The 24,493-nt window shown below is 45.0% G+C and overlaps 1 long non-coding RNA gene across 1 annotated transcript; it reads left to right on the top strand.

Annotated features, from left to right (window-relative positions):
• The first annotated feature begins 8,815 nt into the window (after window positions 1-8,815).
• Window positions 8,816-24,474, top strand: LOC311594289. The gene is made up of 3 exons (XR_014778029.1): window positions 8,816-9,037; window positions 22,806-22,939; window positions 24,177-24,474. It is a non-coding gene; the product is annotated as an uncharacterized lncRNA (long non-coding RNA).
• Window positions 24,475-24,493: the final 19 nt, after the last annotated feature.

Below are 24,493 nucleotides of genomic sequence, written 5' to 3'. Positions count from 1 at the left end.
CTAAATCCAGGCTTTACAGCTGGGTGTGGTGTCATATGCCTGTAATTCCAGTACTCAGGGTTCTGAGGCAGGAGGATTGACCGGAATTCAAGACCAGCTTAGGCTACCTAGTGAGATGTCTCAAAAACAAACAACCAACAACAAGCAAGCAAATAAACAAACAAACAAAAATCGAGGGGGCATGGGGAGACGGCTAGGTTGGAAAGTACTTGCCACTCAAGCTCAAGGACCTGAGTTGGGATCCCCAGCACCGTGGGGATGTCTGGAACACTGGTACCGGAGGTGGGCTGGGCAGCCGCTCCGGGCAATCAGTGTGCTCCCGGTTCAGTGAGAGACCTTGTCTCAGAAACACAGCGGACACTGACTGAGAAAGTTAGCTGACCTTGAAGTCTGTCTCCTACATGAGGTATACAGATGCGCTGTAGGCTCACATACACAGAATTGGGGGGCGGAGGGAGGGGCCTTCAACAAAGTAATTCCAGGCCCTGGAAGCAAACAATCCACGTTTCCATTCAGGCCTCAAGCTACTACCTGGGTGGACTAAATTCTTTTAAGTTCTTTAAACCTCAGTTTCCCGCACTGAAAAAATGGTGGCGAAGACAGGTTTTAACTGGAAGGTTGTAAAAATCAAATGACGTTACATAAATAAACGCCCCTGCATACATTAAACCAGCACTATATCATAACTTCTTCCAAAGACAGTGAAGCAGGAGAAGAATTAGATAATTTGTGCTCCAAAGGCGAACTGTGAGACTGGAGAATGCAATATACAGTCCTCCTACGTCTTTGCAGTTCCACAACCCAGTAGGTGTCTTTGGCCCTTCTCAGATTTAAGAGCAGGAATCAATGGGTTCTTTTACTGTGGCCATCCCTATGCTTTTCTCTCCTATCCCACTAGGTGGCGACAAGTCTCCACCGTTGCTCTTTATCAGCCATTTACTCCTCTGCTCTGGAGCTGGCTGTGTTGTGGACTGTGCCATTGGGAGACATTTCAGCTACTCAGACTGAGGGGACTCTTTGAGATAGCACTAAGAAACCCCAGGGCACAAATAGGCATCCATTACCACCCCCAAGGGACTTCCTCCAGACCTACCCACCGATGGCGTTTGTCTCCAGTGCACAAACCCAGAAACAGAATTTATATTTATAATAAAAACCTTCATCCTTTTGGTTCCCCAGACAAGGATACATCATTTCCAGTTCTCAGAGGGGACACAGCCCTAATGGCTGAGGAGTGAACCTAATCATGGTGGGTACCTTACGGCGTTTGCTGCATGCTTCTATAAACAGTGAACATGCTGTGTGAGCATCACCAACGACCCTTTCAAAAATAGGACCCTATCCTGGACCAGAATCTGGCATCAGAATCTGCAGCATCCACTGTCTCCACAGGGGACTTCCATTCTCATTCCAATTTGATAACTTCAGTGTTTGGGATCAAGGAGGTGCATATTTCCCACCAATTAAATCTCAAATTCAGTGGAGATTCAGCTAGCACTGGTACAATTTATTGGTTACCTGTCTTACCGCCCTCTAGGTCACACCCACTTTCAGCTGAAGACACTGGACTCGGAGGTATACAAGTATTCAGTGGTAGAGCTGAGAAGTGGAATCAGGTCCTCCGAGTTCACAGTGATCGGATTTCAAAGTAGCAATGGAAGCAACAGTCAACATTTGCTCAAGGCTTAATGGGCGTACCAGGCCATCTAGCCCCTGTGGAGTGTATTCTTTTGTATAGTTCTCCCGAAGGATGAAACATCATTGTCCCCACTTCAAACATGAGAGAGCTAGAGCTGCAGAGAGGACCTAGTGGGTTAAAGGGATGTGCTCTTTTTGCAGAGGACCTGCGTTTGTTCCCTAGCACCCCGTATCTCCATTTCCAGGGGATCTGACACCCTCTCTGACTTCCTCAGACACCAGGCAATGCATTCATACACATACAATGAATAAATCTAAAAAAAAAAAAATCAAGAGACTGAAAAATAGAGAATCGAGCTACTTAGTTAGGGCCACATAGATGCTGAATAAATGACTGACCTAGTATTATGACCCCTCCCTGAGGGCTTAAACAGTAAAGCCTAAAGTCATCCTCACCAAGGTCACATAAATTCCTCAGATATTTATTTTGAAACAGTTGTCTGTAATTACAATGCACTTTTAAGTAAATGCTTTCAGCATAAAGTTAATAACTATGCCCAGAGTATATTTTTCTTCTACATCTAGCTCCTTTTCCGAGCACTCATCTTATTATCCTAAATACCTCTAATCGAGTGTCACAGACTGGGTTGCTTAAAACAGCAAAAACTGTGTTGCCTCCCATTTTTGAAGGCCAGTTCTGTAAAACAGAGACAGCAGTGAGACTGGTCTCTATCTAAAACCTGTACAGCAGCATTCTCTTCAGCCTCCTGTGCTGGCTTCTGGGAGATGCTGAGCATCTTTCATGTCCTTTCCTCATAGCCACAGTTCCCAGGCTCAGCCTCTGTCTTCATATGCGGTGTTCTCTCACGTCCTATTTTCTGATAGAGTCAATGGTCACATCGATTAAGGGTTCAGCATTCTCCACTGTGACTGCATCTGAAGTTGCTAATTATGAAGGATTTTCACACATCATCATGTTCTCAGGAGAGGCAGGCTAGAACGTCTATATATTTTCTTGTGTGTGTGTGTGTGTGTGTGTGTGTCTGTGTTTGTGAAAGATATCCTTTCTGTAGTAGTATATCCAAAAGGCAGTTAAAGGCTAGATACATGGGTTTGAGAACCTGCATGCCAGTGTTCAAACACATTGCTTTCCCTTTCTCAGGGTACAGGCTAATGTCTAACTTTCCCTGAGACCAAGTTCTTGTTGAGCACTGTCCCTTGTCTGTCTTCCTCAGAGCTCTCTCCTGGAGGTCCAGCATTGATAAGCAGCTAGCATGCCAGTTCCTGTCCTCTGCCTCTGCTTCCAGGGTACCTGAGCTGAGAGAAGGCCCAGGGCAAAGGCTCAGGTTGGTGTTATTGTTGACGCTGCCAGCTGTCTGGGCTTTCCCCTCCCATCGTTTGGTACTGTCATTATGTTTCAGTGGTCCTATCACTTGCCCTCTAATGTCAACAAGGACAAAGGTTTTTCCATAGACATCAGTCTGACCTTTATACCCTGTCTGACACCTGTCTGTTGGCCTATACCTTAGCTTCTTCCTCCGCCAACTGCCATTTAGCAAACGACTACTAGGTTTCAGGTATGGTAGATATACACGCATGCGCGCGCTTGCAGACACACACACACACACACACACACACACACACACACACACCCCTATTTTTTTTTACATGGTTTTTAACTCAAGCCTCAAAACTCCAAAACTTGTGAACTAGAGGGGGACTTTTTGTTGTCGTTGTTAATAAAGATCAAGAGGGAGTGGGCACAAGGTCACTTACTGTGGGCATGTTGTAGTTGAGGCTGAATTGAACTACAGGAACTCTAGTTATCTGAGGTGGAAGGTGACCAAAAGTAACTCCCCCAGTTCTTTGTGGAACTGAATTCTGTATAAGGACTCAAACCAAGAAACATCGATTTTCACTGGTAAATAATGCCTTTCATAGCAGGTATCCTTAGCCCTTCCCAGCAAGGAGAACTGACCTTTGAACTGCTTGAGACTCTCCTGTTCAGCCAGGCCTAAGATTTCCTCAGATCTTTTTTCTTTCTACATGCCACCTGAAGCAGCTGCTGCTTAAGCGTCTGCACCTCTGTTCCCACTGCCAACTCTTCAAGCCCCAGGCAAGTTCCCAGGAAGAGGCATCCTTTCCCTTCTGTCAAGGAGATCTCAGCTTCTCTAGTTTCATTCAAGTTTATGTCACTCAAGCTCTGATTCATGACAAAATTTGCATCTTCAAGCCTACATTTAAATTAAGCCAGGCGAGACTGTTGTTCATCCCAGATGCTGAGAAAGGGGTAGGTGTGTCATTTATCATAGTTTATTTACAATGATGCTTAGGAAGACTTCATTAATTAAGCTCCCAAAAAGCCTACTCCCTTCCTTCCCCCAGGAGCCCATCCGTTGATTCGAATTGAGTACTTTTTAGAATCACCACTTGGTAGTAACCTGTGGTAGGTACTAGAATTCATAAAAAAAAATGTTGAGGGGAAGGCTGTGAAATTTTGTTGGAAAAGCTTTGTAAATGGAAATACCCACTCATTACTTTCAACAGTTCCTGTTACACACCCTTCTCTGGTCAATCCTGTATACAGTGTGTTTGTGTTTGGTCCCCAGCTGCTGGTTAGTAAAGCCTTTAGGAAGATGAAGCTTTACTAGAGTAACTAGAACAGACCTTGAAGTCTTGTAGCTGTGGTGGTTTGAATGACAAAATGGCCCCAATAAATTCATGTATTTGAATGCTTGGTCCACAGGGAATGGCACTGTTGAGAGGTGTGACCCTGTTGGAGTAGGTGTGGCTTTGTTAAAGGAAGTGTCACTAGGGGGTGAGCTATGGTGTCTTAGAAGTTCAAGCCTGTTTTCTGCTTGCAGATCTAGATGTAAAACTCTCACCTCCTTCTCCAGTACGGTGTCTGCCTACAGACTGCCATGCTTCCTACTATGACAATGGAACTAAACCTCTGAAACTGTAAGACAAATCTAATCAGATGTTTTCCTTTATAAGAGTTGCCATGTTCATGGTGTCTCTTTATAGTAATAAAGTCCTAACGAAGACAGAAATTGGTTATCAGGAGTGGGGTATTGCTGTGATAGGCCTGATGGTACTTTGTTTGAAGGAATATGGACTTTGGATCATTGGAATAGAAAAGCAGTTGATCGATTTAAGTGGGGCTTAATGGGCTGTCTTAGTAGGAACATGGAAAAGAGTGGTACTGAGGGTGATTGGAGGAACTGTGAGGGCCTGGCTAAAGAGGTTTAGAAGTTCAGTCTGAGAATATGGGCTAGAAATTGTTCTCATGATGTTTTGGTGAAGAATGTGCCTGCTTTCTGCCCTTGTTCAAAAAGTCAGCCTGAGACTTAAAATGAAGTGTTTTGGATTAATTGCTTCGGCAGAGGAAATCTCAAAAACAGCCTAGTATTGTCTCTGCCATGTGGTTGTTAGTATTCTATGCAGATCTACATAAAAAGCAGTTAGCTAAGCAAAGGAAAATACAAAATGTATAACTTGAAGAGAAAAGGGGTACCAGTAAGTGGAGTGGAGTTAAGCATGTGTTTAAGGAGATAAACAGAATAAAAGAAAATGCTGTTAAATGGAATAACAGGAGTGGTAACCTAAGGGTAAGATCTCACTCAGATAAGCTTCCAACTTGTAAAAATAAAATAAAGAAAAGCTTAGGGCTAGTGTGGTGGCACACACTTTTCATCTCAGAGCTTAGAAGGCAGGAGGATCCCTAAGTTCAAGGCCAGCCTGGTCTACAGAGCAAGTTCTAGGCCAGACAAATTTAGGCAATGAAGGAAACCACCAGAACCAGAAAGCTGGCAAAGATATAATTGAAAAAGGGGGCCATGTTTCAGCCTCAGCAAACAGAACTTGGCAGCTTTGGCCATGTGGTTCTGGATTTAGAGTCAAGGATAGAAGAAAGGGGGTATAGAATCTTCCTCCATCACTAAGGAAAGCTGTTGAGGCCAAGGATGTGGCAGGGGTGCCCTTACATGGAGACCTAGAGAAGCCATCGTGTGAAGCTATGAAGATGAAGCCTGGGTTGCCTTGGAGACCAGAAGGCATTCGAGATGCCAGAGTCCTGGGATACCTGCTGAGGAGAGCTGCTAACAGGAAGTGGAACCAGCCCAAGAGAAAGAAGTGTGTTGTAGTCTACAAAGCCAGAAGGAGCTAGAGATCTGAAGAATACTTTGGCATCAGAAATGGAGATGCAGAGTTTAAAGTTTGCCCAGCTGGGTTTTGGTCTTGCTCTGGTTCAGTATTTCCTCTCTGAGCTCCCTAGCCTCCCTTTTGGAATCAAAATGCATATCCTGTGCCTTTGTATGTTGGAAGTATGTGATCTGCCTTTTTACTCAATTTTAGAGGGGATTTCAATTAAGAGATCACATGAATCTCAGAAGAGACTTTGAACTTTTAAACAAGTTTGAGACGGTGGTCGACTACCATTGGAACTTTTGAAGTTGGACTAAATGCATTTCGCATTATGTTATGGGCACAAGCTAATGGGGGTGGGGAAGGGAGTGAAATGTAGTGGTTTGAATAGGAATGGCCCCCATAGATTCAAATGTTTAAATGCTTGGTCCATGGGGAGTGGCCACATTAGGAAGTGTGGCCTTGTTGGAGGAAGTGTGGCTTTGTGGGAGGAAGTGTGGCTTTGTGGGAGGAAGTGTGGCTTTGTGGGAGGAAGTGTGGCTTTGTGGGAGGAAGTGTGTCCCTAGGGGGCGGGCTATGAGGTCTCAGAAGCTCAAGCCAGTTCTCTACCTATAGAGCCAGATGCAGAGCTCTCACCTTCTCCTTCAGCACCCCGTCTGCCTGCACACCACCACACTTACCACCATGACAATATGGACTAAACCTCTGAAACTGTGAGCCAGCCCCACTGCAAGGTCTTCTTTTATAAGAGGTGTCATAGCCCTGGTGTCTCTTTACTACAATAAAACCCTAACTAAGACAACAGCTTAACCCTATTTCCTGGTTGCTCTCTGCTTGACTGTAGATGCAGTGAAACCAGCGGCTTCATGCTCCTCTTACCGTGCCTTGCCAGCCATGATGGGCAGTGTTCTTTCTTAAACTGTAAGCCAAAGCAAACTTTTCCTCCATTAAGCTGCCTGTTGTCAGAGACTTGGTCATAGCAATGAGAAAAGTAACTAATATAATTATTTTGTTTTCATTGCTAAATACCCGAGTCCAAAGAAACTTATTTCCCACCACCCGTTAAGCTGTTGTATTTTGTTTTTAAGTAGGTCATCCACCAGAGCTAGTGAGCCTTAGAGAAAAGAGATCCATCATTAACCTCCCCATAAGGAAATTCTCTTATTGCCCTGGGGCTTTTCTAACCTACTGGACACAGGATGGTGACAGTGAGAATTCCATTTACTGTTCTGCAACTCCAGTGAGCTGGGTAGATCGAGGACACGGGGAATCACATTTCCGGTTCAGTCCAGGCCAGCAGACATCTTAGGAGGAAGGGTCAGGCCTCCTGCCTTTGGCTCCCACCCACGACTCTTGGCTCCTGACATGCTGCACTCAGTTCTGTGTTGACAAGCCTCTTTTGTTGGCTTCCTGAGGGAGTGCAGGGGAAGCACGTTGGGAATTCAGCAGAACACCGGGCCTCTAACTGCTCCTGAATGAGACGGAATTAGAAAATGGTTTTAAATTGAAAACTTAATTTTCAATTAGTGTACATTCAGGCAGGAGTGGGAGGGATAGGAGATGGCAGCTTGTTTGGCTAACACACTCCTTAGAAGACATGCTTGCGAGCTATTAGTTAGCATTCTCCTCTCCCCCCTCCCACCACCCGAGAGTGCTCCTTGCTCTGTACCTTGGCAGCCAGGCTCCCCCAGAGCCTGCTGTATGTTACATCCCCATCTCTGGATGACTCTGATGCAGGTGGCTGCAGCTGGAGCCTCTGGAAGTGGGGTGTAGCCACGGCCTCTGAGGACACAGGTGAACTTATCTTCTAACGGACTACCTGCTCTTCAAAAACACTTCTGGAAAAACAAACAAACAAACAAACAAACAAGCAAGCAAAGAGACAGACAGACAACACATTTCTCTAACTTATTTGGTCATAGTATTGATGGGAACTCTTGTATTATAAATGCACACTTTCAAGTATAAGCTATAGTAGCGCAGCACACATATTGTTAGCGGTCTGTTTGTTCGGCAGTAAAACCCCCTCCCAGCCCACATGGCCCTGGAGGAGCACAAGGCAGACACCATACTGTCAGAAACTGATGTGACTCAATGTTTCATGATGTGCTAAAGTCCAGACATCCACAGCGTGAAGGAAAGTACAATGAATGATAACGAGAGAGGCACGGACGTCACAAGTCTCGAGATGATGGCTGGCCGCTAGAGCACAGCGGTACAAAGCTCCGGGATTATTGGCTGCCTGGAGCCCTCTCTAATCCTTCTCCCTGTAGAATCTGTCAGCTGCAGATGAGATGGAAGACAGAGTTTTTTAGGCTGCTAATCCATTGTTTTCTCAGATTTCCAGCCCTTGCGATGAAGTAGATTCAATCCCCATCTATAAAGTAGATTCAGTTCCTGTCTGTTCTCATTGACCTCGGCAAGTGATAGAAAAGAAAGGCATCTTGGGATGCCATGAATATATGAGCAACACCATTTGGTGAACAGTGTAGCTTTCAAGTCTGTGATTTGTGATGAGCATGGGCCTGAAGGTGAGAAGTGCAGGAACGGGTTGTGACAGTAGACGTGGGATGGCAGGGGTGTGGGTCAGGACCTGAGCGGCTGTATCTGCCTTGTGCTGCCTTCTTTTCTGCTGTAGACAGTTCTATGCTCTTCACTCTCGTCGCCATTTTCTTTTTTCTTTTTGAAATTTATGAATACTATCCCGGCTGGGGGAGTGCTCATATCCCAAAGCCCATTTCACCTTGGTTAGTTGATTTTCAGTCCTCAGCTAGATTCAAAGAGCTAACCATGGAGTCAGTCTCCGTGGGGGCAGCTTCAGTAAACATGTGAATGCTCACCATGGCACGTTTACGAGCCTGGGACCCAAAGTCATGAATTCAGTCAGCAGAGAAGCATCTTCCTTAGCCGCTCCCCTCTGCCATTAGTCAGTAAGAGAAAAGATGCTGCTGTGACTAAACATGCTTTTCCTCTGCGGCAGACCAGCTTCTGCCTGCTTGCTTGGCACTTGCCATATTCCTTTCTCCTTCCTTCCAGTTCTTCTCAAACATAGCAAAGCTGGCTGCAAAGGCAGAAGCAAGTATGCCATCTTAGCACTGACGCGGCTGCTGGCTCCACCGATTTGTCACTAAGGTTTTTCCTGACTCCTTCTTCAACTTTGGCTCACATCCCGGCTCCAAGCTCCAGGTGACATCTGCTCCCTACAGATTGGTCTGAGCACATGCCAAGTGCCTCTACTGAAGACTCTCTATCAGTGAGTGCAACCCCAGGCTAGTGTCTGCATCCTCTTCTCATAGGACTCAGTACCCTCAGCCTTCCCTGGCCCCCAGTTAAATTCCTCTCTAGAGAAGCCACCCTTGCCTCCTGTTTCCTCATTAGTCTTATCATGGCACAGAGCAAGGCTTGCTAATCCTCTCTCTGCCACCTAGGCTAGTGTCCAGAAGTGCTGGATTTAATTGAAGAAAGGATGAGAGCAGCTCAGCTCAGATGCCAGCCCCCTGTTTGTCAGCTTCCAGTAGGAAATTAAGGAGAGTGGGAAGGAGGAGCTTAGAAAACAATCCTCCCCAGACAAATATCAGTGAATCTCAGTAGCTCAGAAGCAATTGACTTTGAGAAAGTGAGGCTTAAATCTAGAGTTTTCTGGTTTGAATGGGTCTCGGAAGCCTTGTCATCCAATCCCTTTATTTTATAAATGGGCAAAGGCTGAGTTAAAGAGACTGAGGGGGCCACTCAAGTGACTAATCAGGGACTGAAGAGAAAGCCTGGGGCATTGCTGGTCCCTGGTGGCTTTACTGTAGCCACAGTTAGTTCATTGTTTCTCTTTTTTTGTAAGAGCAGCTAAGGTTTGAAATTTAAATTATATCTTATTTACTTTGGTGTCTGTGTGTGTGTTTGAATGAGTGTGCTATGGTGCACATGTGGAAATCAAAGGACATTTTGTGGGAGTCAGTTCTTTACTTGTACCAAGTAGGTCCCTCAGTCATCAGCTTGTAGGCAAGCATCTTTATCCACGGAGCCATCTCACCTGGCCAGGAAGGGTTCGGATGGTGCTGTCAATGCTCACCTATGTACAAATTTAAAGGGATGTAAAAAAAAATTGTTCTGTGTGTGTGAGTGTTCTGTGTGTATGTATGTGTATTCTCTTGGGCCCGTGGAGGCCAGAAGAAGGTGCTGGATTTCCTGAACTGAGTTATGGATTGTGAGCTGTCATTCTGCTGCTGGGAACCACTGAGCCATTGCTCCAACTTCAACTTCATACAACATTTAAAGATGTTGATATGTTTTACTCAGGGTTTAGGTAAATGTCAGTCATAATTGTTTTGCTTATAGGAGTCAAAAGCACAATTTGTCAGAAAGGAGAATTTCTGAGCTCATAAGATCTCAGGCAAGTTGGCCAACTGGGTCATGCACATCCAGACCAGAACAAGTACTGGGATGTCCATAGCGCCTTTGTTAGTGTTGCAGCTCTGAAGGAAGAGCTGCTGTGTTCTCACTGCTGCAGGGGAAGGTTTCCCCAGTGCAAGTGTAGCAGGTGTGCCTTCCCACTCCAAAAGCTCTGCTCTGGCCAAAGTGTTACAGCTCTGCTCAGAGAGGTATTCTGGCAACTGGGAGCCAAAGAATGCCACCGCACATCAGAGTGTCACATGGCACAACAAACATCACACCAGAAATGTATTGGGATGGGAAAAACCTAAGAGGGTGGCTGCCTCTGTTCCATCTAGGAGCAGCAGGGGACTGAGCAGAAGACAGGGCTCAGAAGGCACCTTGGGAGGCGGAGCTTTTCAGGATGGAGATTTCTAGGATGAGGGTTGGTGGGATTCCTGAGCTTGGGTGAGCTCAGGGATTGGTGGGTTTTCTTCACCCCTTTACTCTATACCCCCATTCTTTCCCCATTTGTCTCCTCTTTCTTTCCATTCTTCCTTTTCCATTTTGTTTGATACAGGATCTCGCTCTATGGCCAGGTTAGACTTGGACCGGTGATCCTCCTGCCTCAGCCTCCTCAGGGCTAGGACCACAGATGTGTGTGCCAATCCTCCTGGCGGGTGTTTTATTTTGGCACCTTTTCATTCAGAAGCTTGACCTTCTGCTTCCCACGTGGCATTGGTGCCATTGTTTATGCTTTGCTCCTCCAGCGACAAGGTTTTGATCTGTGGCCTCAATCCTTGGGAGCTTTCTGGTTGTATAGCTATGATGGGAGGAGTCAGATGGCCTCCCTGAGCCAACTAGTTCTAGCCTGGAGGATGGGATATTATCATTGGCCCTGTTCGATGCTAGAATCCAGTCTAGGACTAGGTGATCAGCAAAGGTAAGTGTAAGCATGTAGCTCCCTTCACATAAGCCCCGTGGTTGAAGTTTGTATGTGGAGGAGGAGGAGGATGAGGAGGAGGAGGAGGAGGAGGAGGAGGAGCAGGAGGAGGAGGAGGGCGGGCAATATGCTCAGCGAAAAATGGCTGCTGGAAGGAGAAAGTGAGTAACAGACTTTATTTCATCTTGACACTTAGTCATCTTGGAGACAACTTAAGAGGGAGATTGTGGCTTTTCAATTTCAGCCACGTACCTAAGCATAAGGCAATAAAGACTAGTTGGGAGCATTTCACATGACTGGTCCCATCTGCAAAGGAGCCTTACCCTGCTACAGTTTAACTGCTCTTCTAACCCTTGAGTTTCAAAATTATATCATCTTTCTTCCTGCTGAGCTTCTTCATGGCTCGTGGTCTGGTTTTCCATTTCTTGGGACGAGGCCTTTCATTGGTCCAGCCTCCAAAACGGCCCAAGGCCTCAAACAGACATGAACATTTTATATCATTGCTGAGGTTTTGGAAAATGGTTTTTTCTTTTCATAATGACTCTTAGTCCTTAACATTTATCTTAAAGAAGAGTTCTTGTCTCCCTACGATGGCAAACCTTTCACTTTTTCTATAGGTTTGCAGTATGGCTTTCCAGAAGCAATGGGATACACCCTCACCCCTTGGATTTTGACCTTTGTTTCTTTTGTGATTAGCAGCTGAGAGAAGGAAGTTATAGTGACACCAATACTTACTGGGTGCTTGTAACACACCTACCACTGTTGGTTTTATATTACTTGGCATAGTTGAGGCTTACAACACCTGAGAAGCTAAGCACAGTTTACTATGAGTCGACTTCATAGATGGAGAACGACATACGGTACTTTTGTTTGCTAAAGGTCATGTGGCTAGAAGCTGTCAGAATTGGGGTTTTTAGGTCTGTATCATCTGAGTTTGTGCTGCAGACATGTGATGGTTTTAATACAAAATTGTCCACATGGGCTTTGAACACTTGGCCCCACTTGGTGGTGCTGTTGTTTGGAGATTTCGTTGAAGCCTTGGCAGATACCTGGAGCCTTGCTGGAGGAAGTACATTTCTGAAGGTGGGCTTTGAGGACTTACAGCTCCAACTCACTTCCAGTTCACTCTCTCTGCTTCATGTTTGTGGCTGAAGATGTGATTTTTCTGCTTCCTGCTCCAGCTGCCTGCTGCCGTATCTCCCCTGCCATTACAGATGCTCCCTCTGGAACTGTGAGCCAAAATGAATTCTCCCACATATCACTTTATGTTGTGGTGCTTTATTACAGCAGCAGCAACTAACGCAATGCATCATTCCACCGTGCTATGCTTTCTGCTTTCTCCTAAGTAACCAAGTATTTCAATAAGATTCAAGATATTTGCACAAACCGTTTTCCTCAACCACTTACCTGCCTGTTGAATAATAACTATAGTTGGCTTAATTCAAAGTTTCCATTGGCATAGTTCAACTGGAAATATTTTTTGGCAAAACTACCTAATTTTGTTCACCCTAAAATTCACCTAACACTCCATCTGTGTCCCTGTTAGTCAGCGCATTAGTGTAATGAGTGGCTGGTATCTGCACTGCTGTAAAGAAGAAGGAACTAAGACCTAAGACCTAATGAGTTTAAGAGATTAGTTAAGGCCACTGGGAGGGTCTGAATGACAGAAGTGTCCCACAGAGGCTCAGATATTTGAACACATGATCTCCAGCTGGTGACTGCTGTTTAGAGAGATGGAGCCTTGCCAGAGGATTATGGGATGTGATCTCTCTGCTCTCTCCTGTCCCAGCCTCTCTGCTATGATTGAGTCCTATCCTACCGGAAGCCTGAGCTCAAATATGTGCTTTCTCCTGTAAGTTGCTTTTGCTCATGGCACGTTTTCATAGCAACAGAAATTTAGCCAACAGAGTCGCCCAGGAATGGAGTGGGTATGCCGGCCTTCAGCTTAGACCCTCTGTCTCGGAGCAAGGGCTCTCTGGGACACCCGTGATATATTTTCTGTCTCACAGAGCATGTTTTAACAGGGAAACAAGGCCCAGAGTATGAGAGATGGTCCTGGAGGGGTTAAGGTGGAATCTCTTGAAAGACCTCAGGGGACTGATGCATGAAGAAAAACAAAAGCAGAGGTGAGGGAGGGAGGGATTATACTAGAAAGTGCTAGCTCAGTCCTTCTGCTGACCAGAGACAAGGAGAATACTTGCTTAGCTAATGCCTTTGGAAGGAAGGTTCCAGCAATTAGCGTGTTAATATTCTGTGTAGCTACAATTATGTTGTAACTACCAATCAGGAGACGACTCATCATTTTGCCCGTAATGTAATTACATTAAATAGCACCAGTCATGTCAGTGCAGAGACTGGGGCAGCTGCTAATTACCCACTGCACCCAGGCACCTCAGCTTGGATCAGGGATAATTGGTGTAATGTGGTTTTGCGTTTCAGGGCTGGCCCTGATTTCCTCCTCAGCAGAGCCTCAGCAGCTCTAGGGATTCTGTGCTGTGTGCAATTCAGCTGTGTTTGTTTGCTGGAAGCTGATCAGGTAGTAATGTCCCTGATCTCGCTCCTTAAAGAAACTTGAGAGAGAAAAGTCTTTTACATGTGGACGGGGAACCCTTTGCAGATCAGGGCTGTGTTTAGCATGTTCCCTCTCACGGTTGCCCATGGGCAGAGAATGAGAGTAGTTAACACATGCTGAATGCCTCTCATATGTCAGGAACTGGGCTAGGTACTTTACAGATGTTTGCATTGATTTTCAAGAACATTTCTCTAAAAGAAGTGATACAACTCCATTTGACAGACGAGAGACCAACAATCAGAGAGATGAGTAATTGGCCCGAAGGCACAGAGCTTGTCTGTAGTAGAGAGCGTATTGTGCTTTCTAGGTCCAAAGTCCTCTTTCCGTTACTCCCTCCACCTCCCAGTACCAGCCTAACAAATGCTGATGGAGGTGGCTACTCATATTTGTACAAGAGGATGCTCCTTTACTTTCTTGTTTATTTTATCAACTTCTTCAGAATAAAATTGCTAGTTTGGTTAATTTCTATACATTCATTTTCTTTCATGTAAGAGAATCCAAATCCTATTTCCAGACCTTTTTAGCATTTGAAAAGAGGGAGAGGAAGAGGAAGAGGGAGAGGGAGAGGGAGAGGGAGAGGGAGAGGGAGGGAGGGAGGGAGGGAGGGAGGGAAGGAGAGAGAGAGAGAGAGAGAGAGAGAGAGAGAGAGAGAGAGAGAGAGAGAGAGAGATTTTAAAAAGTCAGTTGTGAAGCATATCAGAGTTTAAGATGTGTGTGTATGTGTGTGTGCGCATGCATGTGTGTGTACATGTAGGATGTCAGAGGACACACACATGTGCCATGTGAGGTTGTTAGAATCTCTGGAGCTGGAATTACAGTCAGTTGTGAATTAACCAATGTGAGTGCTGGGAATCGAACTTGGATCCTCTGCAAGAGCAGCCAATGTTGTTAGAACTCTTTAGTTACCTCTCCTGACCCTGTGAAATGCACCTGAGCATTTTCTTTGCATAAAGATGGGATCTTTGAAGAGAAAACTGAGCTACCATGAGGTGAAGATACCCAAAGTTATAAAGCTGAAAATGGCCTTTCCTTTGCTGTAATCTGATTTTAAAAATGATGGAAGATCAGCAGATGGTTGATTTATATTCAAGTACAAAATGCTTTCCCCAAGTGATCTGGAGACCCTGATGGGGTTTTATTTCATCGTACTTTATAGACACACAATATTTTTTTTCTGATTGATATCCTTGTATCTTAAATGCATCTCATTTATGTGATGGGGAAACTAGAACGGAGCAGATGATGAACAAAACAGAACCATGTCTGCAGACATCATCAGCACAGACCTCTGCCTTGAAGCTTTGGCCAGTGGAATTTAGTTCACCCTTGGTGGAAACTGATGCCATTACTGTGGCCGCCTACAACAGGTGCTCACCAGCTACGAGATTTGTGCTTGGAGGACTGATTGGTCTTAAGTCTCCTCTGGAAATGTGTGTGTGTGTGTGTGTGTGTGTGTGTGTGTGTGTGTGTGTACATGTAGGAGGTCAGAGGACAACTTCAGGCATCATTCTCCAGGAGCCATTCACCTTGCCTTTTCTTTTTTAAAGTATTTTTTATTTTTTAATTAATTTATTCATATTACATCTAGATTGTTAGCCCTTCCCCTGTTTCCTTCCATTCTTCCCTCCCTCCCACTTCCCCCCTTCTCCCCTCCCCTATGTCTGTGATTGAGGGAGACCTCCTCCCCCTATATATGAATATAGGCAGTAAACTTCGAACCCCTACCAAGACCTAGCTGACGAACATGATATTCTCCACCGTTGAGTGGAGAGTGAGATCTGACTCTCACACGAATTCTGGTGCCCCTTTTCTGACCATGTCCCCTGGATGAGGAGGCCTGGCGGCACTCAGAGGAAGGATAGCAAGTTACCAAAAAGAGACTCGACATTCACCTTGCTTTTGAAACAGTTTTCTCATAAGCCTGGGGCTTGCTGATCCTACTGGGCTGGCTGGCCATGGAGCTCAAGAGACCTGTTGCTCTTTACCTCCTCAGTGCTGAGGTTACAAGTGTGGTACTCTTGGCCTCTTTACATAGGGTTTGGGTCTTCACTTTACAATGGAGTCATCTCCCCAGCCTTGCCCTGAGAGGCTTTTGTTGATCTCTGTGTGGTTGGCAAAGTTAGATCTATCTGGCTCTGTCAATAATATGTTAAATTGTGCCCAGGCTTATTTACTAATATCTAGAAGGGAAAGGCATGACGTTGGAAAATCCCTCACACTATTTCAAGGAGCAAGAAAGTCAGGAGAATAAGGCGGCCAGTTTTCCCTGAGGAAAAGTACAGGGTAAGACATTTTAGGAGATGCCAGCATGTAAAACCAACTCCAGTGAGAACATTCTCAGTGAGGCTGCAGACCCTGGGAGGACTGATTATTTGAAAAAAAAAATAAAGTGGGCATGTCAGATGGCACAGTAGATAAGGTGCTTGCTACCAAGCCCGACAAGCTGAGTTTAAGCCACCACGGCCCAACAAGTTTAATTTCCTTTCTTGCAGGTGAGAAAATAGGCGAGAGAAATGAGAAACACAGCCCGCTCAGGACTACACGTTCTGTTATCTAGCTGTACAATTCTGGGCTGAGTGCGGTGGGCCAGGCCTATGATACCAGCTACTCAGGAGGCTAAGGCAAGAGAATGAAAAGTTCAAGGCTAGGGGATCAGTGATTAAGAGCACCTGCTGCTCTTGCAGAAGAACTGCAGGTTCAGTTCACAGGGTGCATATGGTGCCTCACAACTGCCTGTAACTCCAGTTCACTCTTCTTGCCTCTGTAGATACAAGGCACATATGCAGTGTGCACACATAACATGCAGGCAAAAGCATGGCTGCCCATCTAAGGTTCTGCTGTGGTTCCATGGTGAAATGTCTTCACATTGGCTCATGTATTTGAGTCCTTGGACCCCAGATGGTAGCACAGTTTTTGGAAGGTTCTTGATTCTTTAGGAGATGGACCCTATTGGAGGATGTGCATCACTGGGGTTCTGACTTGAGCTTGCATATCCCAGTTCCATTTCCTGTCCACTTTATGCTTTTTGTGTTGCTAAAATATAAAGTGGGGAGTCCCAGCTACACACTTTGCTGCCATGATGCCAAAGGAATGCATAAATACTAACTTATTTTGCTAAATGGACATAGTATCAAACCATTCTCTAAATTTGTATCTCTATGCCCATAAGTTAGCAAAGCTCTCAGACTTCATCAGAGAAGGGTCTTTGTGCAGTGGACAGTGGTTAACAAAGAAACTTACAACTGATCCAAATGCCGAGAATGTCAGTGGAGTGCTCAGTCACAAATGGCCACTTATATTGTTGCTGCCACAAGGCTCGGGGACCATCTTAGAAGAGAAGGTGGAAAGACTGTAAAGGCCAGAGGTTCTGGAGGACCTGACATACCAGAGCAGTGTTCTCTGTGCTTGTGTTGACAACAGGTTGAGCTCACGAGATCAAGCCAGTCTCTGTTATAGCCTGGGAAGAGGAACAAGGCATGGAATATAGTTGATGTCAGCTCCAGGAAGATGAGCCAGCTCTGAGGAAAGGGAAAGGTGAGATGCAGAATGCATGGTGATATTAGGGGCTTGGCGAAAGATGGTTTAGCCCAAACAGAAAGCGAGGTCTGAGCTTTGCTTTTATAATGAGAAAGAGAAATGGGGGAGAGGTAGAGATAGAGACACATGGACATGTAAACAGGATAGAGGGGGAAGAAAGAGAAATGAAAGATAGAAAAATAGAGAAAGAGAGGTAAAGAAGAAGATAGAAAGGTGAAGAAAGAAAGAGAGGGATAGGGAGGACTGGGAGAAAGACAGACACCAAAAAAGGAGGGGAAAAAAGGAAGAAAGAGAGGAAGAATGAACAGGGAGAGGAGGAGGAGAAGGAAGAGGAGGAGAGGGAAGAGGAGGAGGAAGAACAGGAAGAAGAGAAAAATTACCAATAGTGGGACAAAGAGACACAGAGAGTCAGTGATCATCTCAGACATTCTGATGAGAGAAAGCTCTGGTGGAGCTAAGAAGCAAAGCCTGTTAAGAAACCTAAGCTAAGAAGAGATTTGATATCCTATGAGCATATACAGGGGGAGGAGGTCCCCCTTGGTCACATTCATAGGGGAGAGGAGTAGGGGGAAAGTGGGAGGGAGGGAGGAATAGGAGGATAGAAGGAATGGGATAACAGTTGAGATGTAATATGAATAAATTAGTAAAATATATATTAAAAAAAAGAAACCTAAGCCAAGAGTGGAGCTTGCCTTGCACTCTGCCTGCCCCCCTAAAAAGGTAGCATGTCAGCTTTCAGATCTTAGCACACCCTCGCTTCATACTTTCTTTAACTGACCGGCTGCATAGCCCTTGGCTGCAGAGACACAAGCCAAACAGAGATGCTCAAAGGAAGCAAAGATGTGAGAGGCCAGGGAACCATGGGTTTGATCATAAGAGGAAACACACAAGGTGTCAGTCAGCCAGAAAAACCTTTCTTTCTTTACGGAGATGTCAGGAAGGCCATCACTTTGAAAATACCCCCAAGCCGTGGGTGACATTTCTTTTCTCTGAGACTTTCTATTTTTTTTTAAACCAAAAGTTATTAAGGCAGACAGATGTACTGTCTTTCAGGGTGCAGGTGGGGTAAAGTTCTTCCTGTGAGATCTTGAGGCTTCAGATTTTTTTTCTGCTTCAGCTGCCACACCGGCTGCCCTCTCTGCCGCCTCTACAATGACAAACCCAAAATAACTTGAAGAGGGAAACTTCAGTGCTTTAATTTGTTGGGGTGTGGTGGGAGCCGTTGTGATGGGAGGTCTCAGGCGGGGTAAGTAGGTAGAATATCTTCCTTTTCTTCTCTTTCATGACTCCCTGGGACTCACCCACAGCTTCCTCGCTCCTTTGCAGAGACCTGAGACACTACCCCATCTTTCCCTTCTCTTACATCAGATAAAGAAAGGTTGATGGTTGCAGATTTTGTGAAGGTGCTATCCTTGGTCGAAGGCTCATGTCATTCATGTAAGCTACTAAATATGGCTGCGAACTCGTCTCTTCATTCTTTTGAGTCCAACAGATCCCCAGACACTCGTTCAACTTGGGTAAATAAGGGTATTTCCAGTCTGGTCTGAAAGTGGCAAAAGGTTACTTTGTTTTCCATGGGGTCAGAAATCAGCTAAAAAAAAGATGCCCTTTATCACTCACACCTTTGTATCTTCAATTTCCATTATCAATTAAAAGACAGTAAACCCTTATCCTGAATAGAAGTGCAATTAGATCCAATAATGAAATCATCAAGCACTACTGAGGTGGAACTTGGCAGTAATTAGTTTTTTGATACATAAATACAATTTCCAAATGCAATTTGTTCCTAAGCCCAGGCTGATGATTCAATTCATGGTGTTTGCTATCATCAGGGACTGTGGGGTGAGGTAAATTCAGTTCTGTTCTCTGTAGTAAATGGGATGAGTTGGTTAACTCTGAAATAACTAGGTAGAAATGAAAAAAGATTTTCTGGGAGCAGGAGTGGACAACGTGCCCCACAGAATATCACTGACACATAAATTACACTGTCAGGTAGCAAGCTGGTCCTCTCTGACCTTCCCCTTTCTGCATCTGCTCATGTCTCCTCCCCCTTCCATCCCTAACACTTGCCCTTCATTTATCCGTGTTTGTATTCACTGCATCTTCACTGAGGACATGACAGGTGCTGGAGAAGAGCAGAAAGGGAGAACTCCCTATCACTGCTATTGTGTGATGGGAATCACCCATTTAATTTTAATTGTTGTAGTGCCATCAAGGGTCTTGTCAGAGAACAAATGAGGGCTCTGTTTTAGTGTAGGAGCTTCAATAACAGCTTCCCTGTGTTATTGACATTGTAGGTTTGATCAAAAGCATAACTAGGAGGGAGGCAAAGAAATTTGGAGAAAACTGAGCTTTCAGGAAGGAGTGTGGCAGAGAAACACTAAAAAGGCACTCTAAGGTGCCCCGGCCCGTGGGGTCTTCAAACAGAACCTGGGAGGGGGTGCCGAAGTGAAAGGACAGGAGACACGAAGAAATGAGGGCAAGTCTGAACACTGATCAAGCCCTGTTTATTGAAAATTCTTACAGGGTTTATATAGGCAATATCTAGGGCAAGGGCAGGGTTGCTGTGGGAACCTAAGGGCAGATATCCAGTCATCCGTCCTTGGCAGAAGAACTCCAAGATTAGGGATTGAGCTCTGAGGGAATGCAGCTACAAAAGCAAGATAAGCAAGCAGCCTCCCAGGATCCGGAGGAGCCCGCTATGTGTCAGGCTGCAGTTCCTAGGTCTGGGTGGAGTGGCCTGGGCTGACCCCAGCCTGCTATGTGCCAGGCAGAGGTATAGAAAATGGAATCTACAGATAAGGTAGAATTGCCCAATGTTTTAAGCCAAGAGCCGCTAAGGGCAGCTTCCCACACTAAGGTAGGACCAAATGAAAGAAGCATCAGCAAATGAGAAAGTTGAGATAAGGCCATTTGGTAGACCTCGCTCAAGAGCTTAGACTTGATTCAAAATTCACAAGAGATTCTCGGAAGGTTTTACAACAGCAGCATGATACAATCCTGCACTTTAGATTCTGTAACAGTCAACATTTGTGGACCTCTTACTTCGGAAGTTCAGTTTGATTACTCTTCAGGCAGCTTCCCCTGTGTCTCAGAGCCTGCAGAGGCAGCTGCTGTGAGGGCTATGAAGCACATTGCCTGTCTTCTCCAGTGACTTGCAATGCCTGAGTTTCAGTGTTCCTAAGCATGAAGCCATAGCAACGTAACCAGACGTATCTTAGGAAAAGGCTAAGGATTTGTGGCAGATTCATCTGGTGAGGAAAAGGCCACCAATTTCCCCATGAATGAGCCTATTTGAACATGCTGGTGGGGAGTGAGAATCCCATTCACCTTTCTAAACCATCTTTCTAATTTGTCTAACAAGTAGTACCCATATTATTGCTTTATTTCCCCCCACAAAGTCTTGGGGTATGGTGGGGGTGAGGTCTTATGGCCTCAAATGACCAGAGTGCAGTATGTATTGACCCACTTTTCCCAGTTAATGGAGACTCCATCTTTTGCTGCTTCAGGATATGGTTTAGGTGAAAGTAGACTATTGTAATAGAATCCCAACAGAGCAGTTGAAGAAACGATACACACCAGTTCTTTTTCATGCAGTATTCTAGATGGGAACATTTCAGATCAAAGAGAAACCTCTACTTCTCTTTTATAGCCTGAGAACTCAAGTTCTTTGCCATTTGCTATACCATGAACCCTGTGGGTCTGCTGCATAATAAACCCCATCTGTGTGCTGCACTGAGAAGCTAGCTAGTGAGGAGATAGAACAGAGCTTTACCTAAGACATTTCCAGAGATCTCAGTTGGCACACATCACTTCTGCTCAGACTTCACTGAGAAGATTCAATCCATGGTGAGAACTTCATGCGTCCAGTTCCTTAGACGCAATAATAGGCTGTTTTCTATTAAGTTCTTATCCTGGCTCTTCAAATTAATGCCAATCTTATTCTAGGGGAATAATTCACAACACACAGAGTACAGCACACAGAAAGGTCTCCTTCACAAACCATCTTAGAAGTTTTTGATGTAGTTTAATTTCATCTCTACTATTTTCTTTTATTGAAAATAGATTTTTCATATGATATATCCTTATGGTTTCTCTTTTCTCTAGTCCTCCTAGTTCCTTCCCACCTCCCTTTCAATCTGGAATGACCCCCCTTTCTGTCTCTCATTAGAAAACAAAGAGTCTTCTAAGGGATAATAATAATATATAAGATAAAACAATAAAAACATATTGGAATAGGACAAAACAAACAGAAGGAAAGAGCTTAACAAAAGATGCATGGAACATATAGATACAGAGACATACTCATTTACACACTCAGGAATCCCCCAAACACAAAATCAGAAACTATAACAAATATGCTAAGGAACTTGTGGGATTAAAAAAAAAAAAAGCCCTTCCCTCAAAAGGTAAAAACATGAAAGAAAGAAAGAAAGAAAAAAGTCCTGACAAGGACAAGGAACTTTCAAAGATGTCATTTCATTCCTTTTCTGTTGGCATCTATTGCTGGGTGTGCAGCTTGCCCCTAAGAGTAGTTTATTTCCCCAGTGAGACTCTCCTGAAGAAAACTAAATTTTTATGTGCAAGTGGTTACCAATTGGAGATAGCTTCTTGGTTAGGAACATTTGTCTACTCTTCCTTTCAACTCTAGGACCTCAACTGGATCAGGCCTATGCAGGCCCTATACATTCTGCTACAGTCTCTGTTAGTTCATGTACATAGCTTCTGTTGTGTTTAGAAAGCCTTCTTTACTTGCGGTCCTCCATCCCCTCTGGCTCCTACACTCTTTAGGCCTCCTCTTCCACAGGGTGCTCTAAGCCCTGTGGGGAGGGATTTGATGGAGACATCTCATTTAGGGCTGAGTATCCTAAGGTCTTGAGTTCTCAACATATACAGTCTGGCTGTAGATTTGTGTATCTGTTCCTTTCTACATGCTAGGGTTACAGACCAGATGAATGTCACCACAGCTGGTTTTTTATGTGGGGACCAATAACCTGAACTCAGGTCCTCCCGCTGGTGTGGCAGGCACTCTCTTAACTGAGCCTCCTTCCCAGATTCCAAATAAGGCGTTTAAAAAGAGACATTTGTGGTCACAGCCATTATCTTCTTGAGCAGCATCTGTACTTGTGGCAGTGCCAGCATCCCTCCCTTCATGGTCCATTACTTCCGGGAAGCAAGCAGAGGGTCTGGTGACTGCGTCACACTTGGTATTTGATTCCCTCAAAGGATGCAGGGTGCTGCTAGGCAGTGTTCCAATGGAGCTGGAAACCACCTTGATCATCTAGTTGGCATGCCCTCCCCCAATCCAACCATGGTCTGGATTCTGGCCCAGACAGTCGTGTGATGGGAGGAGAGGAACAATAGGAAGGCAAGGGAGCACTCTGATTGATTTCTTCCTGCATGAGTACTCCGAGCCATTTATAAGCCCCTTCTCAGTGTTAAATTAAAATGGCCTTCACTCCTCTTTTTGCTCACAGATGTGCATTCATTAGTGAAGGGCAGACCTAAGAGCCATTCACCCTGGTCCACTGGAAATAATGTGAGTGTAAAAATCAGAAGATCTCATTTTAATCTGCATTTTGTCATTTCTCCCATTTGCTGTCTTAGGTGAGTAATCATGGCTGCATGAGCTTCAGTTTCGGGTCCATGAAAGGATGAAGCCAGCATCCATTCAAGGAAGGAAACCCTTTCTTCCCACAACCCCTTATCCTCTCTGGAAAGAAATATGCTCCTTCAGGGAGGTGAGAAAACTTTAATATTTTATTGTTTGCTTGCTATAAGACTAAGGCATTTTCATCAGGCGCTAATGATACTGGGTGTTTGCAACTATGCATGAAATTGGAAAAGTGTGTGTGTGTGTGTGTGTGTGTGTATCTGTGCATACACAGACATACACACATGCATGTTTCTGTTTGGGTATGGTGAGAGCTTGGAGGCACAAGCAGGGAGCACTCTGAATCTTGGATGGTCTGCGGGTCTTATTCTGGTATTGGAACCCTCTGTAAGCCTCTCCTCCATTCCCACTACTCAAATCAATGTTCTGCAAAGGAGGAAGTCTGTGATGTGGGATCCCAGTAGCTATGCTGGATGGGAGTCTTTGACAAGCAACCACCTTCCTCTAAATTAGTAAAGACATTCCCATTTTATCACAAGTATGCTGGTATCAAAGCAGCTTCTAAAAAGGAGGTAACTTCATTTAATTTATAGCTATCCCTTGCCTTGTGCCTAGTCAACAAGAATGATGAATGTCATTTCTATAGGATTTACTCTGTTGATGACCACACATCCTCCAAAGGTAGGAGAGTTTTTACAGAGTCCTTAAAATCACTCATTTTAGGAAGGAGTCTTGCCTGAATTACAGAGTTGTCAGTTAACATGAGGAGTATACCAAATGCATCCTGGGTGCTTTCAAGGTTTTAAAGAAACGTAGACACGCAGCACAGTATCTGTTCAATATCTAAATATTCTCGTCTAGTGAACAAGTTGACCCATGAGCTGGATTTATTCCATATTTTTTGGGCCAGAATGATGGCTCAGCTAGTAAAGGCACTTGCCCCCTAGTCTGTTAACTTGAGTTGTGTCCCTGGAATCCACATGGCAGGAGAGAACTTATTCTTACCAGTTGCCCCCTGACTTCCATACATATATGGCGATAAACACTCCCACCCCCACAAACTAGTAAATGGATAAATAGTAGACTCCTGGGAGGGTATGGAGACTCTAGCTGAGACTCCTAGTAGCAGGGGTCATGAAGACCGAAGGGGCCACCCCCTAACTAGTCAGGACTCCTAGTGAAAGGAGGGGAACACCAACCCACCCACAACAATTTTGACCCAAAATTTACCCTACCTACAGGAAGTGCAGGGATAAAATTAGAACAGAGTTTGAGGGAATGCCCAACCAATGCCTGGCCCAACCTGAGACCCACCTCCTAGGAAATAGCCAATTCATAACACTGATACTTTGCTATGCTTACAGACAGGAGTCTGTCCCCTGAGAGATTCCACCCAGCAGTGGATCCAAACAGATGCTGAGACTCACAGCAGGGAGACTTGTGGAAGAGTGGAAGGAAGGATAGAAGGGAAGGTACGGGAGCTGGACATGAAGACCAACAGTGTCAACTCACCAAGGCCCAAGGGGGATTGTAGATTCTGAAGCACCAAGCAAGGACTATGCATGGACTGAACTTGGCCCCCTTCACAAATGTAGCCTATGAGCAGCTCTGCCTTCTTGTCGGTCTCCTAGTAAGGGGAAGGGCATTGTTTCTGACATGGACATGGGAGAGGGTAAAGGGA

Source organism: Acomys minous (assembly GCF_964271855.1).
Source record: "Acomys minous genome assembly, chromosome: 3".
NCBI classification, from domain to species: domain Eukaryota; kingdom Metazoa; phylum Chordata; class Mammalia; order Rodentia; family Muridae; genus Acomys; species Acomys minous.
This window is presented reverse-complemented; position numbering and strand designations above follow the sequence as displayed.